General features: G+C 38.0%; 1 protein-coding gene and 1 long non-coding RNA gene across 16 annotated transcripts in view; one reads left to right on the top strand and one right to left on the bottom strand.

Moving 5' to 3' along the window:
• Window positions 1-8,865, bottom strand: part of LOC103567277 (uncharacterized) — a 55,329-nt gene extending 46,464 nt beyond the window's left edge. For 6 of the 8 annotated variants that reach the window (XR_548677.2, XR_011531775.1, XR_011531777.1 and 3 more), the window contains exons 1-3: window positions 8,659-8,807; window positions 2,544-2,612; window positions 1,717-1,859 (exon numbers count right to left, since the gene is read on the bottom strand). This is a non-coding gene — a long non-coding RNA (uncharacterized lncRNA). Of the gene's footprint in view, window positions 1-1,716; window positions 1,860-2,543; window positions 2,613-8,658 lie in introns of all 8 variants that reach the window. The other 2 variants (XR_011531773.1, XR_011531776.1) reach the window with 2 other exon arrangements.
• The window catches only part of RFX3 (regulatory factor X3), a 263,930-nt gene continuing 254,566 nt past the window's right edge, over window positions 8,782-18,145 (top strand). For 2 of the 8 annotated variants that reach the window (XM_008543896.2, XM_008543874.2), the window contains exon 1: window positions 8,797-9,078. The gene's annotated coding sequence lies outside the window, so the exon portion shown is untranslated. Of the gene's footprint in view, window positions 9,461-18,145 lie in introns of all 8 variants that reach the window. The other 6 variants (XM_070590694.1, XM_070590688.1, XM_070590686.1 and 3 more) reach the window with 5 other exon arrangements.

Here is an 18,145-nt window from a genome sequence, read left to right as displayed (position 1 = left end):
GTGCTTATTTTTAAATTTTCCTCTCTTCTCCTCTAATATTCTGCCAGAGTAAGTGTAATACTATCCTTTACTTATATTCATATCTATACTTATAATCTCGAGATATTATTTTCTAATTTATTCAATGTCTTTCTTTTTCAACTAGTCTGTTATGGACTGAATTGTGTCGTGTCCCCACCCTTCATATGTTGAAGTCCTAACTCCCAGTACCTCAGAATGTGACCGTATTTGGAAATAGATTTTTTAAAGAAGTAATTTAGTTAAAATGTGTTCATTAGGGTGAGTCCTAATCCAATATGAGAAGTGTCCTTATAAAAAGACAAGATTAGAACAGAGACACATACAGAGGAAAGACCTTTGAAGACATGGGGAAAAGATGGCCATCTACAAGCCAAGGAGAGGGGCGTCAGAAGGAATCAACCCTGCCAACCTCTTGATCCTGAACTCCTAGCCGCCAGAATTGTGACAAAATAAATTTCTGTTGTTTAAGCTACCCAGTCTGTGGGGCTTTCTATGACAGCCCTGGAAAAATTACACATAGTCTATGATCTTACTTGATGTCATCAAAGTCCCAACAATAAACAGACGACACACTAGAAAGAGGGCAATTTGAGGAGAGTTGAAGAACAGAGGGCTCACTTACTAAGATGAGGGTATGGGGAACCAGAAAGGATGGTGCATTAAGCTGGGGAACGGTGCAGCTGTTCCCACCCCCTAAACCCAAGGTAAGAGGGGAAGGAGCCTTTATCAAAATCTTTAGTTGAGGGATGCAGCTATCTTGAAGTCAATTTGCAGGGAGGGAGAGAAGGTAATAAATACCCTGACCTCACTCTCCTCCCTCCCTGCCTCCAATCTCCTGCCAGAGTTGCTACTGATGGAAACCAACCGGCAGCCAGAAAGCATGGAAGTGCAATAATGTGGTCCATGAAGGTCAGCCTTCTAGAAAGGAGGGTGAAGAAGAGTAAGACTGAGTGAATCTAGAGAAACAAAGAGACAACCTCTAATACAGGAAGGAACTTTTAAGTTCCTTTTGTATTTTCCTCTTCCTTGTTCCCCATCCTCCACCACCTCCTCTAGGCACCCATAATAACTATGTAGCATAGCACGTATAGCAAGTCCTCAATATCTGGGATTTGAGTATTTTTCATACTCAGTAATTTTCAAGTACTATCAATATTCCCCTCATACTAGTTTTTAGAATATGTCATCTCACTATTCCCAGTTACAGCCTTAATCCAAGTCCTAACTATATCTTGCCTCTAGGACTACTGTATCCCTAATAGTTTCTTGTTGATTCATTCTTTACAAATGAAAAAACAAGCAAAGCAAATCAACCCACAAAACCACAGTAGCTTAAAAAAGACCACAATAACCATCTCAGTTGATTATACTTTCCGATTGCATTTTTTCCTTGTCTCACCTTTATATTGATTCATTATAGTTGAAATCAGACTAAGATTGTTTGTGGATATTTAAGTAAGGTTCCTGTCAACTTTCTTTCCAAAAGCGTTATAACTTCGAGCCTATCTTACCTGTTTCTGACAGGTAGGCATTACATCTTTTGGTCTATAATAAACTTTTAGGATATTCCTTTTTCAAAGATGATTGCCAAACATAGTACTATGGCTTTTCCAAGAGACACTAATAAGTTGTAATGTTTTGATTATACAATGAAGTTAACTTAATAATATTCTTATAAGAATCACTCTTACTTACACTGGATACTTCCTTAGTTTACTCTCAGCAGTGAGAATGCCTGCTCAGATAAATCTCCATTTTAGATCCACTTATTTATGCATCATTCAGTTCTGCCATCTCTGTAGCTGATTCCTTAGAAGCTGATGAACTTACTGGCTTTTCTAGAAACACAATGCTTTGTATTACATTGTTGGGTCATTGAATCAGTGCTGACTCGCAAGAAAATGACATGGTTATTTTATATGATTCTACTTTTTATCTTTTTGACTTCACTTCAGGAAGAATTTAACTTAAACAATTATTCACTTTCAAATATAGGCATTTTTAACCCTAGGAAAAATCCCTTGTCAGACTTTCAAATGTCTTTTAAAATTATTCCCATTAACATTTTTTGTCGTTCACCAATCTTCAACAGAAATTAGTGTTCTTTCTTTAAGGGTTATTTCCTCTGGGTGAAGAATGATATCACATTTAATAAGAAGTCTGTAATTATTGTGTTACACATTTGAAGCTACAAATAGAATATCCCTGTAATGTAAATCCAATTAATGAGGTAAACATTCTAGGGTCAAAGTAGGGTACTGAGTTCAAGGGCTCTTAAGTCATCATCTTAGAAAATAATTCTTCTATTTCTTGGTTAAATTAGTTTTTTTCTGATCTTTGTGAAACTAGTATACAAAGTTCACTGTAATTTTGTTATCTCAGGGGATTTCTATATTTTCTGGTTAGTTAACAGCCCATCCCCCATATGAAGAAGGAAAAACAAAGAGACAAATTGTTTAATTCAGTTTTCCTACTATATTTCAGGGCCATTTTATTCATCAAGCACTATGGTCAGGACTTACATGTTTCTGAAGCTCCTCTGAAAATGTTGGGGATCTGGAAAAAAGTTACTTCAAAATATGAAAAGAAAGCTGCAAATCAAAATGAACAAATACTTAATTAGATGTCTGCAAAGCTTACCATTATGTCATTTGTAAACTCAATTGTTAGTTACATATATTTTATGTGATATATGGGTGCATTTTAATATGTTTGATATGATGTGGGACTGGAGGCCTCCAAAACCAAGTTCTAATCAGTACTTTCACTGATTAAGCCAGATCTATGAAAGTCTTAAAATGACCTTAATCTCCTTTATGGAAGAAAGTACCAGATAAAATTTTTAACAGTGCTTGGAGGCAAGTGTTTTAAACATTCTACTATACAATGTATACTTTTGTGTTCTCTGTCCCGCAAAATAAAAATGTTAATAAGCTAAACAGAACAAAATTTTCAGAAAAATATTCGATGCATATAAATTCTCTTCTCAAAACAAACAAAAAGCATCAAGAGACAAATTCATGTAGTTTGAATCAATGATCTTTATTTTTTTCTTTATTAGTGGCTAAGTTGGCAAAAAATATATGGGTGAAAAAATCAGTCATATGCTTTAACAGTTGACATAAGTACTCAAAAACAATCAAAATATAGGCTTTATAATGTAATGTGATGTTGGTGGGGGGTGGAGAGGGCGAGATGTATGACACGTTCCAGTGGGAATATACTTTCAGTACAGTTAAGATAGGAATAATGGTCTTAAGAATTTCTTTGGCAGTAAAAGACTTTGGATCAAATAAAATCACATTTTTGATAAAAATTGAGTAAAAATAAAATAGTTTTCAGCATATATCATATAGTATCAATTGCTGATTAAGTCATAAGAATTAATCTCTAACACAGCTCAAGATCATTATCTTGTAAAAATCTACTTGGGGTTCACAAAGTTCTTAAGAAATGCTGATAGAAGTATCTATTAACTTTATTTATAGTGAGTATTTACTCCACCAAAAAATTTTCCTAATTTCAAAAAAGTATTACATGAACATATATGTTTAGTATTTTGAATCATTTTACCTGGTGTGCCATCTCTGAAAATCCATGAAAATTAGAAGTTTATAATTGAGATCATTCAAGTCTTTTTTTGTCTGTTGGTGAGGAAGATTGGCCCTGAGCTAACATCTGTTACCAATCTTCCTCTCTTTTTTTTGCTTGAGGAAGATTGTCCCTGAGCTAACATATGTGGCAATCTTCCTCTATTGTGTATGTGGGACACCACCACAGCAGGGGTTGATGAGCGATGTTTAGGTCCACACCCAGGATCCAAACCCGAGAACCCTGGGCTGCTGAAGTGGAGGGCACAAACTTAACCACCATTCCAACGGGACAGCCCCGGGAGATCACTCAAGTCTTTTAATCCTTGATTTAGAAACTTTTTCTTCCACCTCCCAAAGCCTTGAGTCTTTACTTAAAGAGTTTACAGGACCTTCTCAACCTGGTCAGAGTTAGCACCAAATCTCTCAAATACCCTTAATGTTGCCTCAGAAGAAGGTTATATGATCTCCACCATGTTTATGATACTGCAATTCCATAGGGAAATAGGAAAAAAATTCTCCTTAGTCATCTAGAATTCACTTTAAGCTCTCAAAAGCAATTTCTTTGGTTTCTAGATGTATTCAGGATTATAAAGTGGCAGAACTCATTCCTTGGAGCAGCAAATCAACATTATCTACTGTATGGCCACCCTTAACACTTACCTGAAAATTTGCCAGGGATAATTTTACTACTTATTATTTACCCTTTTCTCTGCAGTGTTGAATGAAAATATTAAGGAAAAAGTGGGTTAATTGGGTAGGTAATACAATAATAAATACTTCTAATTAGTGACTTCTGGGGTTTGGGGGCAGGTATTATTGACATATAATGTATACAGAATATAATGCGCATTGTATTACAACTTTGACAATTGTAAACACATACGTAAATACTACCTAAAACATAATCTAGAACAGCAGTCTCTAGCAGAATTTATGCAACAGAAACGTTCTGTATTTGCATCATACAATCTGGTAGCCACTAGCCTCATGTGGCTACTGAGAACTTAAAATGTAGCTAGTGTGACTGTAGGATTGAATTTTAAATTTCATTTAATTGTAATTAATTTACAATTAGATTTTAATAGCCATATGTGGCCAGCGGCTACCCAGTTGGATGGTACAGAACATTTCCATCCCCCTAGATAGTTTCCTCATGCTCCTCATAGCCCCTGCCATCAGAGGGAAACACTGGCTTCTTTTGAGATTCATCCATGTTATACTATGTATCATTAGTTCCTTTTAATTGCTCAATAGTATTCCATTGTACGAATGTATCACAATTTGTTTTTCCATCCTCCTACAGACAAACACTTGGGTTGTTTCCAATTATTTGGTTTTAATGATGCAAATATTGTATTTGACATTCTGCATTAATTGAAGGGAAAAAGCTACATGTGTATATCAAAAGATATTTTGGTCTTGAGAAAAGATAGTTAACATGATTTTATCATCTTTCTGTGCTGAGGTAAAAATTGAATTCCAGATTATAAATAGGGATGGACATGCCTCAGGACTGTTGAGTAAACAGCTGGTTTGTATTACTTAAAGAGAACACCATTAGAAAGACAGATCTATCAGAGAAAAAAAAATTGTAATATTTTACAAACCAAAATATACTTTGGGTGGGGATGGGTAGAGCTGGGGGAGCTCCAGAGAACAGTGGCAAACCATGTCCAGTTTTGAATTACCTTGGCCTCTGTCACTCTCTATCATTATTGATAATTAGCATACATACACAGAATTTCAGGTCTAGTAAAGGCAATCAGTAATCCAGTAGTCTAATTCTCCAGTGCTCTGCATATATAAACACTGGGTGAAATGAAACCATTTATTTCACATGAGAACCTAGACTCTGGTTGTCTCTCAATTGAAGAAAACCAGACATTATAATCAAGTGAAAAGTTTTTAAATAGGTGTGATTTCTGCTTTATAAAAGGATTCACCACAAATTCAGTGGTAAGCTGCCACAGACTGATACATTTTCAAAACTCTTATAAATACAATTTTTGAAAGTAAACCTATCATATATCTGTATTTTATCTTTTCACATACAGCCTTATATTTTACGAGCATTAATGTTAAAGTAATTTTTAGTTCTTGAACATGCAGTAGATATCAATAGGAGGAAAAAACCTAACAGATAATATTGAAATGGAAATTTACCCTTAAGAATGTACTAATTTGTAAAGTATATAATTATACATAAATAATCAGGACTTCATATTTTTCAAGTGGTTCAGATACAAATGTGTTAATTGATGTCTCTGCCTATCGCTCCAAGGTGAGCAAAAACAATCCAAGTTCAAAGAACACAACATTTTAAATTCATAGATATTGACTTCGAGCATTTTACAGAGAGGAACTACGTTTGGCCCATTTTAGGTACTCAACAAATAACTGTGGCATTGACAATTTGTTGAATTTTTCAATGATTGTAAAATATTTTTTGGTTAGGTACCTTTTCTCATTGAGCCCAGTGTGTATTGCATGGTAACAGGTGATAAATGTTAGACACAGCTGGATCTTTTCTGTGACTTCTTAACAAATAATTTATTTCTGAAATATATGTACAACGTAATGAAGAGGAAACTATGCAGCTTAAAAATGACCAAAAAGGAGATCCTTTCAGAACTGACTATGCGAAAAGGGATTTCTGGGTCCTTTCACAAGTAGTTATAGCACAAAATAATAGATGCATATATAATCCAGCATTTTTCCCAATTGATAGCTTGAATCAGTAGCTTGGTTATTGGATTCACTGTGGTGGTCATATTAGAGTAACTTCAATATGGTTAAAAGTCATACCATCAATTGTCGTAAAACAGGGAAAAATATTCTAAATCCTAACTTTTAAAGAACTCAAAAAAAATTTATCTATTCCTAACTCAGGAAAAGGCCAAGTCAGGAAGTAGGTAAAAGAAGTCTTTAAGCAGCTTAAAACTGGTGTTACAATGTCCTCACACAAAGGTCACACACTTTTTCTAAATGAGAGTTCCTCGAAGTACCTATTTTCACTCTTGAGACACAGTTTTGCACAAGCTTCATTATGTGGTTTTCTTGCCTGCAGATTAAAAGCAGTACATTAAAAGGGTGGGGAGGATAACAGAGCTATGTTCACTGACAGCAGTAAGAAGCAACAGCTGACAGTGAGGGAAGGGACAAGCAAACTATAACAGACAATTGAACTAAAAAAGCAAAGCTATTCAGAGCTGCATACTGTGAGCAAACAGCCCCGCACACCATTACAGGAACAGAGGACTTTATCTGTAAATGTAATAAACGAATATTCATAATGACTATCAGTTTTCATACAGCTGGAGTGTACACCTTACTTCCTATGTGTATGTCGAAATTATTCTAAATCTGAAGAGTTTAACTGCTGTTGGTCACCACATTGTCATTTGTCTCAGACTACAAGAGCCTTCTACACGGTGGGTCATAAAACCTTTTAGCTTTAACACTGTAACACATTATTAGCGGAACCTCTATAACTCATTATGAGATTCCCAAAAGCAACATTACTTTCTTAAATCCATTCTTTAAATAGTTGGTTCCCAAAATGATACCCTTATCCAATATTCCATGAAACAGAGCCGTAAAATAAAACCACTGACTTTTAAGACTGTGCCTGCTTTCCCTAAAATGAGAATATTTCGTACCAAGTGGCGTTATGAGGATTAAATGAGATAATGTATGTAAAACACTAAGCACAATGTCTAGGGCAGTCTAAGAGCTCAGCTATTATTATTTCAGCACTGTGAACTTATGTCGGCCCAAATCCCTTATTTTGCAGGTGCAAAAATTAAGCCTCAAGAGGAGAACTGACTTCCTAAGGCTCTACTTCTAATGTTATTGTCTTGGATAAGCAGCTTAGCGCATGTGTTGGAGGTGTGGGATATCGGCAGGGCCCAGGGGCATGTGCCTGTAGGACTCTCGTCTGCAGAGAAGTGGACAAGTATGTTAGAAATCGGAGGTATTAGAGGCTGTGCAAGCCCGGCGGGTGTTCGAGAGCCGGGTGTGTGCTGACAACATCCATCACGGACGGAAGCCATTCGGCTGTCTCAACACAGCCGGGAAGAGCAAGACCCTGAGATCCAGCAGGGTGTCAAGCAACTGGGGAGAGGGCAGGGAAAGTCACAGGTTAGCGGGTCAAACCCCGGTTCGGTCAACTTTAAGGAAGGATGAGCCCTTTACCTAAGGGCTGAGGATAACGGGGAACTAGAAACGAACGGGGTGCCACCTCCGGCAGGTGTAAGTTACCCTGACCCTAATGCCATTCGCAGAGGGGACCGCCATGCGTGTTCTCATTCTCCGGCGAGGGTGGCTTCCTGCTCCTTATTAGCACGCACTCCCAGCCCTGTGGTAGGGAGCGCTGACCGCGCCTCTCCGCTCAGGAGCGAAGGCTGGACAAGCTCCGACCAGGCCCTCCGCACGCCGGGCCGGCGGAATGCCGGCGCGGGGCCCAGCGCCCAGCGGCCCGGGCGCGCCGGCTCTAAGATGGCGGCGGAGACAGCGGCTCACGCCCCGCCACCCGCGCTCCTCGGCTCGCGGCATCAGGAGGCGAGAGCGGCTCGGAGCGCGGCAACCTGGCGGCCGAAGGCGGCTCGGACCCTCCAGTCCAGCGCGAGCCCCGGAGCCCTGCAGCGCCCAGGCATACGATAAGCCAACAGGCAACGCAACTAGGAACACCGCCAGCGCCTCAGAAAAGAGAAAAAAATGGGAAGATAAAAAAAAAAGAGCGAGCGAAGGGCGGCACATCCGGGACCCTCCGCCCGCCCCGCCCCGGAAATGACGTTTAGGCGGTGGGTGCAGAAGACGCTCTTCAAAGTGGATCCTTCTTTTGCTGTAGCTGGTCTCCCCACAAAGTGCCGGGAATTGCCCTCGACACTCCCTCCCCTGGGTTAGCCGTCACCCTCTGGCGGCTGTGGGGCTTCTTTGCACAAAGCTGGTTACTGGGACGGACAGCTCTCGTTTCACAGGCAGTATCCCTCGCACACGCCCCTGAACGACCCCTCCAGCCTGGTCGGCGCTGGTAGTAGCGTACCTCCGAGAGGACTCTCGGTGACCTCAGCCCTGCCGAACCTAAGTGCACATCTTCGGAGCCCTTCCTCCGAACCCGGGCCTCGCGGCCCCCGGCCCCTGTTCGGGGGCTGTCAGTCACGCCGCCGGGCCCGCCCCTTCCGGCGGCTCGCTGGGCCCGCCTCCTCCCCTCTTCCCTCCCCACCCCTCCCGGTGCGAGTGTCTCCCTCTCTCGCTCCCTCTCTCTCTCTCCCTCTCTCTCTCTTTTGTGAGTTATAGCAACCGTTGCCTTGTGAATCAAGCGCCATAGTCACCGTAGTCCTGGCGACTGTTACCCATCAACAACAACTACTCCTCTCCTCCTCCTCCTCCTCTTCCTCCTCCTCCTCCCCACCACCACCATCTCCATCACCCACCAACAACACCACAATAATCCACAGCCAAGGTGAATATTCTTCGGTCTCTACATGTGTGTGGGAGCGTGTGAATGCGTGTGAACGCGTGTGTCCGTGCGTGTGTGTGTCCGTGTGTGCGAGCCGAGTGTGGCTGTGCGGGGGTCTCACTCCTGACATCGGGGGCTGCCGCTGCGGCGCCGCTGCCGAGGGGCTCCGTCCCCCGGGCTTGTTTACAATGGACCGTGCGCGCCGCGGCTGGGTCGGGGGTGTGGGCGCCGCGCCGCCCGCCCGCCGGCCCCGGCCCTCGGCTGCCGCGCTTCAAGGATGGAGCGGGAGCTCGGAGGGCTCCGAGACGAGCGGGAGAGGGAGCCACAGTTTGCCGATGCGGATGGTGAAGCTCTCCCGTAGGTCTGCTCTGAGAAGAAGGGTCAGGTGAAGAGAGAAGGATTTTTCCCCTTTCTTTCTTTAATTTTCTTCTTTTCCAAAGCTGCTTGTTTCCTGCTTCTTTCAAAACCGAAATAGACAACAGGGTGCGGGGGGGGGGGGTACTCAAGAGGTGATGTTTTGTTGTTGTTGTTGTTCACTTGTGGGGCCTTGTTAAAGGTTTTGTTATTTTCATCCTCGTACAACGGTGAACTTTTCCCACCGCCTATTCCCTTCATTTTTGCCCCTCTTTGCCTTGTGCTAAATGGGCTGCTCTTCTTTTACCGTCATCAGCTGCACGGTTTTCTTTTAAAACTGTGTTTTCTTTGTGCTGCAAACAGTCTTAATATCCATTCAGCACTCTTCCCTGCCCCCTTCCTTCTCCCCCCACACCCCTTGCACACACATTGAAACCAGGGGCCTCTTCGCTGGGCTCTTTGCTGCACTGGCAAAGAGATTTTTTTTTTTAAGTCTCTCTCCTCTCTCTTTCTCTCTTTTTTGGTGTGTGTGTGTGTGTGTGTGTGTGTGTGTGTATGTGTGTGTGCGCGCGCTTGTGGTTTAAACCGGATGCAGGGCATCTGTGATACTTGGGTTAGTTATTGACAGTGCTTTATCCTTCATGTGGAGGTGGGAGGGGTAGTAGTGAGGTTCCATTTCACTTTGATGAACCTCTTTCCCCACAGTGGAGTGTTAACAATTTTCATTGTGGTTATGAGACTTTGTGTGTGATAAACAGGGAAAGGACGTAAGGAAGCTTTGTCAGAACTCAGTTTACAATGTTATTTGTGACAGTTACGGTACTTTACAGAGTTTTTTTTCTTCATCTTCTCTGCTCATTTTCCTTTGAGAGTTGAAATTGAAGTCAAGTTGTTCATAAAGAATGTATGAAGCTTCTCAACTTGGAACGTGTGTATATTTCACTTTCTTTGTGGTTGTTAAGATCTAGGCATGTGTGTACTTAACATATTCTTATTTACTTTTCACAATTTATTTATTTTACTTTTTGGACAGTGACTTAAACCTGCTGAGGAGAACTTTTTCCTTTTTAAGTCTTTCTTTTAAAAATCCATTTTTCTCTGTGGATTTGAATACTTATCGGTCCTCTAGTAGTTGGGCTGTTGGTTAGAGGTAACCCAATATTACAGATCCTGTAAATTTGTTCATTTTTCGGCTGAATGTTTAATTAATACATTATCAGTAAAGGGTTTTGATAATGTGTGCTAAAACAAATATAATGTACTATAATAATTGCATGTATTGAAGTTTCCAATTTGAAATTTTAAAATACTTATTTAAATAGTCTTCTTTCTAACAGCAAACATATATTGATTTACCTGACAGAGCAGCCTGTGAATAATGTGACAGTTTTAATTATTCTTGAGATTGTCAATGAGCAGGTTGGGTAATTGTGATGCTATTAAGGCTAATATTTTGTAAAATAAGAATTGGGAGTTAAAATACTTTTCCTCTTTCAATTCATTTCCTTGTGGTTGCTATTTTAAATGAGGATGATATTTTGTTCTGAAAGAAACCTTTCTCAGAGCCCTCAAATTTCTTTATATTTATTCACCCCCTCCCCAAACTGGGTTTCATGCAGATCTCTAATACTAACTTGTATTTTTTTTTTCTGTTCAGATGAGTGTGAAATGCCTGAGCACTTTTGGATGGTGAAGCTCCTGGGTCCTAAAAACTCTCTCTGAAGTTAATAGGAGTTTTGCTGTCTTGAGACAGTTTCAGACCTTATGCCATTTACAAGATAGATTTTCAGTGGAGTAGATTATATGCTATAATGTTATGGTTTAACACTTTTATTTGCAATGCTCAAGAACTTTTCTGAGGCATTTCACTCACTACAACTCTCTCAGGTTTTCTCTAATTTAGATTTTCATTCACAAGTTGATTTGAGAACAGAACTTAAATTGAATTCTATTATCCATTTTTAAAAGCACATATGTGGTATAAAGTTGCTGTTAGAGATGCTTTGGGCTCAAGTACGTCAACATTATTCATATGGATTGAGTAGATAATAAGGAGAAATACTAACAAATGATAAAATTTAACATTTAATGCAAGAATAAATACTTAGCAGTTAATTTATTCTTTCTGTGATATTTTTCCTAGGAGGGACTTTATTATATATTTCTATTCTCATGCCTTCTCAGCTTTTAGGCTAATGGAAATCTGTGAAAGTGACCACGCTTTGAAACTAAAATATTAAATAGGAGTCACTTGTAATTTGTTTTGAGTGGCTGAATATCTGTGATTTGTTATATGTCATAATGTCTATCTCAATCTTTTTTAGATTGTTTTGCCTGTGAATTGCATTAAGCAATTTAGGCATATTTATGTAGTACATTTACATGTATAGCATAGTAAGCTAAATGCATTCCTAAAATACATCATTCCACAATGTTTTCATTATATGAGGCAGTTATGCCTAATTTAAAAAATAGTATATTATTTCTCCAGTGTTCAAATAGTCTTGTACTCAGGTACTCAAATGAAAGGTTTATAGTTTATAAGTTTAATATACTTTAACCTTAAACAAATTTTTTATCCTAAACAAATTTAATGTGGTAAATTTTTTACCGTTAAAAAATTAGCAGTTAAAAAATGAATGAATCATAAGTCAAGATAGATTCAATGTATTATTTAAATGATATGTATTACTTTTTGGTAACATGTTTCATAATTCTTGAGAAAGTTGATGGTGTGTATGTTTCCTCTAAACTTCCAACGGAAGAAATCAGTAGATGGAGTATGATTTTGCTTTTCAAATTGTAAAATGTGTGTGGGTTTAAAAGGGTGCATGTAGCATCAGATGTGTGGGAAGGGTTAAAAAACAAACAAAACTTTCCTAAACAGTCTAATAGGAATGTTACTTTGTTCTTGGTGCCTATAGTGAGACTATGTTATAAGAAATGAGAATACCAAAGAAGTTAATTTTTAAATTATGAAGAGTCTGCTAGTTTTTTGTTGTTGTTGTTTTGTTTCTATGCTGAGCATGCAGCTAAAAATCCTCTACTTCCAGTTACTTTAAAAATAAGTACTTAGTTTCCCTAATGGAATCATTTGCCTTTAACTTTTTCATATAGATTCCCAGCAGGCATCGCAAAACAGATTTTAAATTCCTCTCAATTCACAGGTGCATAGTGTTCCCGTATTTTGGAAATCCAAGATTAAGTGGATTTGACTAAATCTGGCTTGTTAGGACAGATGGCAGCTTTAAACAGGTGTCACTTTTATTTCTAATGCATTGTGTTGGGACTTCCAGTGGTTCACAAAAGGACTCTCTAAAGCAGGTGGCATCCTTTGCTTTAACTTAGTAAAATATACTTTTGGAGTTAATTATTTTCCTAGGAGGAGTTTTTTTTTTTTAAGTAAAAATTTTAAACAATTCAAATTAAGGTTCGTAATTAACATAACTTTTTTATATCTGAATATCATTCTATTTTCATACTGTATAAGTCGCAGATGTTTTCACAAAACACCTTAAAAATTCTTAAAAGTAATGGTAAATTCCCTGTGAATCCAAAAAAAGTACTCAGGAGTACTTCACAATTTAATCATATTTATCTGAAGCAAAAAGCCAAGGCAGATTTAAGTAAAGTGAAATTTGGTTAATAGGACAAGTTAACTTTTGCCATCCCACACTCAAAGAACTTTTTTTGGACAGCATTATTTTAATGTGAATGTTAAATGTTGGAAACCAGTATTGTTTTTGTTGGTTCATTATTTTATATATTTTTAAACAAAATCATTTTCCTGACTTCAATTGTTACTATAAAGTTTTAGTGCTCTTTTTAAGTGAAAATTGTTTTTGAGCCTCAATGTTTAAAAATATGTGCTGGAGTAAATAAAAGAGTATCAACCTATTGATTTCTAAGGTTCATTTTTACTCTGATTCTATCCTTTGTGCGAATTTTATACATCTCATAACAGATGCACCAGAGGGTGCTGTGCTGTTTGCAGCATGAGATTGTTATCACTAAGAATGTTAACTGATTATAAGTTTTATTTAAACAAAAATTTTAATTATGTATGCATTCAAGCATATAATAGCCTTATTTCCGTGGAGTTTAAACTTAATATACTGTCTTAATTGGTAGTTTTATATCAAGACCTGTCTCTCTCTCTCTGCTAATATATATTAGCACAACATAAAACAATGTCAAGATTGATATCTTTGACATAGTCTTAATGTCAGCATGAGTCCTATAGGCATATACATTGATTATTTTCATATGCAGGTATTTCAATCTCAGTCTTAAAAATTTAGTTTAACTTGAGAATTATACTATTTTGGCAGTGTGGCTTTGTGCTTGTCAATTTGGCGTTGTCGGCACGTCAATATATTATACATTCTTAGAACATTTTTATATGGCATAATTAAGTGATATGCTTTTTATGGTGTAAACTGAAAAAGCTACCTCAAAAGTATAAGCAGTAATAATAATCAGGCTAATTAAATCAACAACAATAATAATATTAAAAATAGTCTGGAGAATTTGGTCTCCACTTCATGCCATTGGAGCAGTCTAGTTTGAATATTGAATTTGGCTTTATTATCTGAAAAGTTTTAGATTCTCTGCCTTGCTCTGTGCCATATACTACTAAACTGCAAGTGATCGTATATTGCTTTCTGTGTCTCCATATTTGTTCAGTGAGTGTTTTTTAGGAGAACTGTTGGATCCAATCTTTTGGGCTCTTCTTGCATCATTGTCTTTCCTTCCTTGGCAGTGTATTTTCTAAAAGACAAATACTGAAATGCTCATAGTATCTTCCTCAAGTAAGCTTAGAAAGATATAGTTACATCATATAAACTGTTTTCTATAGATAATGGATTTATCTATGCTATTATTCCACATTTAAACACAATCAGCAAAATGTGATTTTTTTTTTAAAGTACCTTTATAAGACATAGTACTTCATGTATTGGCTGTCACAAAGAATCCAAAACATCAATAGAGAATAACAATACTTTTAAATACTAGTCTTGTTAAAATAGGTTAGGCATTTTTCTTTTAAAAATGTGATCCTGCAGTTTACCAGTTTGTTTATGCCACTAAGATTTTTAAAGTGTATTATATGACGTTGTTTCAAAACCGCTATATTTGAAATTTTATATTTCATATCAAAGTACAGGATGTACATAGTGAAAATGAGTCAGTTAAAAAATTCCAGTCTAGAGTATCAAATAGGTATATGTTTTCTTCTTTAAATAGATCAATGGGAGAAGTATATTGATTAAGAACACAGGCTTTGGAGTCAGATTTCAGATAATCTTATTAGCTGTGGGACCTTGGACAAGTTATTTAGCTTCACTTAGCCTCAGTTTTCTCATCTGAAAAATAGGATCAATCTTACCTGCCTTATGGGGTTGTGTGAAGACTAAAAGAAATAATTCATGTAGTGTCCTTTGCTCAGTATTTGGCACAGAATACGTGTTCATTACATGTTGGCTCTTATCATTAGGGAATACTGAGATGATACCCGTTCTAATCTTTTTGCCTTTTAATATGCTCCGACCATCTCCTTCCCAGTGCCCCTAAATTCTGAAAGACTTTGCCCACAATCTGTACTCATTAAATAATTATTCTCTTCTCCTCCCTTTTAAAAATAAATCAAAGACACAAAGCTATCAACCATAGGTTTGGATTACCATTTGATAACCAGTCTTGTTATTATACTGAATTAGTAGGATGCCCAAAGTTATATTTTGCTTTTACTCTGCAGCCTCATTGTAATGGATTTCTCTTACTATATTTGGATAGATCTCCTAATCCAGCAATCTCGGACTGAGAACTAATGATGCAACATTTCATAAACTCTTCCCATTGTCCATTTCATTGTCCAATTTATATTTTCTTTTTCACAGCTGTTATACATGAATTCATTTGAAAACATTTTGAACCCTATTAATAAACTTTATACAAAATACAGTCATTAATATATAAAAATAATAAATAGTTGTATAAAGATGAGTTCATCAAGGAATTATTCTACAGTTTTATAATGCATGGCTTAGCATTGTTATTTTACTAATGGTAGAAAAATGTGTGAGATCATCATTACTTGTATATGTGTGGCAATAAGTAATTTTGCAGTAATTTGCCAACTCCAGTTTTGAGGTATAAAGTAACCTTGGAACATTGTATAGTAAAACATGTGGTATGAAATTATAGAGGAAAAATGTCACCTTTGGCTCCCTTTCATTTTAGTTGGCTGCTATATCCAAAGTTGAAATTTAGTAATTTGCTGTCTATTTTTTTCTAAGCATTTTGACTAAGAATGAAATGTTTTCTCATTTTAGAGTGATCTAAATAGCCCTGATCTTTCTCAAACTGGAAATGTGATTTATACATTACAGTTGAAAATTTGCCTAGTACCGTGTATCATCTTTTCTGCCGAAGCATTGTGTGTTGTACAGGCTTTTTACCTGCCTCCCTCATTTTACCTGCTTCCATCCTCCTCACTTCTGTTAAGTGTTTAATTAATTATACAACTCCTTTTACATTATTTTTATAGATAATTAGCCCCAACATATGAAGTAGGCAGATTTTCAGCTCAGCCACCTTCTCTGCTTCCTTTCTCTGATGAATTTCACACACTTTTTTTTTTTAAAATTTTTTCCTTTTTCTCCCCAAAGCCCCCCGGTACATAGTTGTATATTCTTCGTTGTGGGTCCTTCTAGTTGTGGCACGTGGGACGCTGCCCCAGCGTGGTCTGATGAGCAGTGCCATGTCTGCTCCCAGGACTCGAACCAACGAAACACTGGGCCGCCTGCAGCGGAGCTCACGAGCTTAACCACTTGACCACAGGGCCAGCCCCTTCACACACATTTTTAAAAGAACTTTTGGGAAAAGGCTAGGAAATGTGACTTAGATGATAAGGTTGTATGTCATCACCAATTTCAATTATCTATTGTATTTTTTCCTTAGAATTTCTCTGCATCTGACTGCCCTCTTAAACAAGTACATATCCTTGTTCTACTAATGATGTAACCCAAGCGTGATTTTGCTCCAAGAGGTTCCCTTTCTACACCTGGCTATGTACTGGCCTCTGGCTAAGCACTAGGTTAAATCTCTAGTCTAGTCCAAAAATATGGTGTTTGCACAATCACATATGCCTGCCCATTGCTGACTCTTAACCCCTGTATTATTCTTTTTCACTCCTTTTATTAGAAACCAATCTGTTTGCCTTTCTTTACGGTAAATTTTCCGGGCTGCCAGAGGTTCCTGGTGCTTCCTGTTGAGGCAGAAATGGGGAAGGGCTAACAGGAGCTGAGCCCAGGAAAACAGATTAAGGCAGCTGGCCTGAAAATAAAAGTACATTAGTTGGTTAGGGGAGACAGATATATTGAGAGGTGATGTGCAAAGAGAAAGGAGAGAGGGCGACTAGGCTGAGAAATAAAGATCTTCTAAAGTGCCAGCCAAAGGAAAGTAAAAAGGAGAAAACAGAGGTTCTGTTCTGTTACTCAGTCGGCCACAAACTGTAAAACCTTAGCTAGTCACTTAAACCCTGTGGGTCTCAGTTTCTCCATCTGTAAAGTGAAACAGTAGGGCTGTGTGATCTCTAAAGTCCTTTCCAGCACTAAAGGTCTATAATTCCATGGCAAGGTTGGCCCTGGGAAAAGGGAAACATGCCAGCAACAGGGAGCCAGGAATTGATGTTTCCTTTTCCAATGGACTCAAAGGCTAGCATTTTGCTTCCCTATTGTTTCTTCTGATAAGAACAACAAAGAAAAAACCAGAGCCTAGGTCTAGCATAATGACCATACCTATGGCAGTCTCAGAAGGTTCTGCCATTTCAGTGGCCCCTGTAGGGAGTTGTGGCCAAATACCCTGATTTCCTCACCCACGTAGGAATGAGCTGAGTCTCCCAGCTTGAGCTCCTGCCCAGCCAGCTCCTCTGTGTCTGTGTGCCAGACAAGTGTCTGACAGTTGGGGCTCCTGCCTGTTGCTCACCAATGGAATATTTAAAACAGGACATAATTTCCCAAGTATGTGGATAGGCAATATGACAGAGAGAGAAGGAAAAATAACGGGAGCTCTCTCTTTCATCAGAAGCAATGAAAATTAATTTAGGTTTCTGTTTATCTCATTTTTCATTTCTTCCCCAGGTATTAAAGCCTTGACTTTTTCTTTCCTTCATGCTATTCAGCTGGTTTGAAAAGAACTAAAGTCCTGTGCAGGAGTCTAGGCAAGTTCTGAGGGCATTTGGACTACTTTGGGGCCCCACCCTGGGAAGCATTGTCATCATCCACATTAATATTCTTTTATATTTTTCTAATGGTAATACTTACTCCTTTTCTTTTTTCTGAATATTGTTTGTACTTGGATAAGCATTCCTTTTATTCAGGTTTGGTAGCAGAAAAATTGTGTCCTTTGGTAAGAAGTGTGCATTTTCATAAAATTTTACCTTAATGTTAATTTGGCAAGTGGACTTATCAAGATTTTAGAACATTGCAGACTATGAAAGAAAGCATGTTTGTATCAGTTCAAGATAAGTCTTATATTCTGCTGTATCTCACCTCTTTTACCAATCTAATAAGGAGTATGTGAAAGATTAATAGATGGTAATTATTGTTGCTTTTATATTTTCTTGAATGATTATTTTTTATTGATATAAACATATCTAAGTGTTTGAACTACTTTCAGATTGAAATACTTGACGGCATTCATACATTTCAAT

This window comes from Equus przewalskii, chromosome 22, assembly GCF_037783145.1.
Source record: "Equus przewalskii isolate Varuska chromosome 22, EquPr2, whole genome shotgun sequence".
In the NCBI taxonomy this organism is placed as follows: Eukaryota; Metazoa; Chordata; class Mammalia; order Perissodactyla; family Equidae; genus Equus; species Equus przewalskii.
The sequence above is the reverse complement of the archived record's forward strand: the minus strand, read 5'-3'. Positions and strand labels throughout refer to the sequence as shown.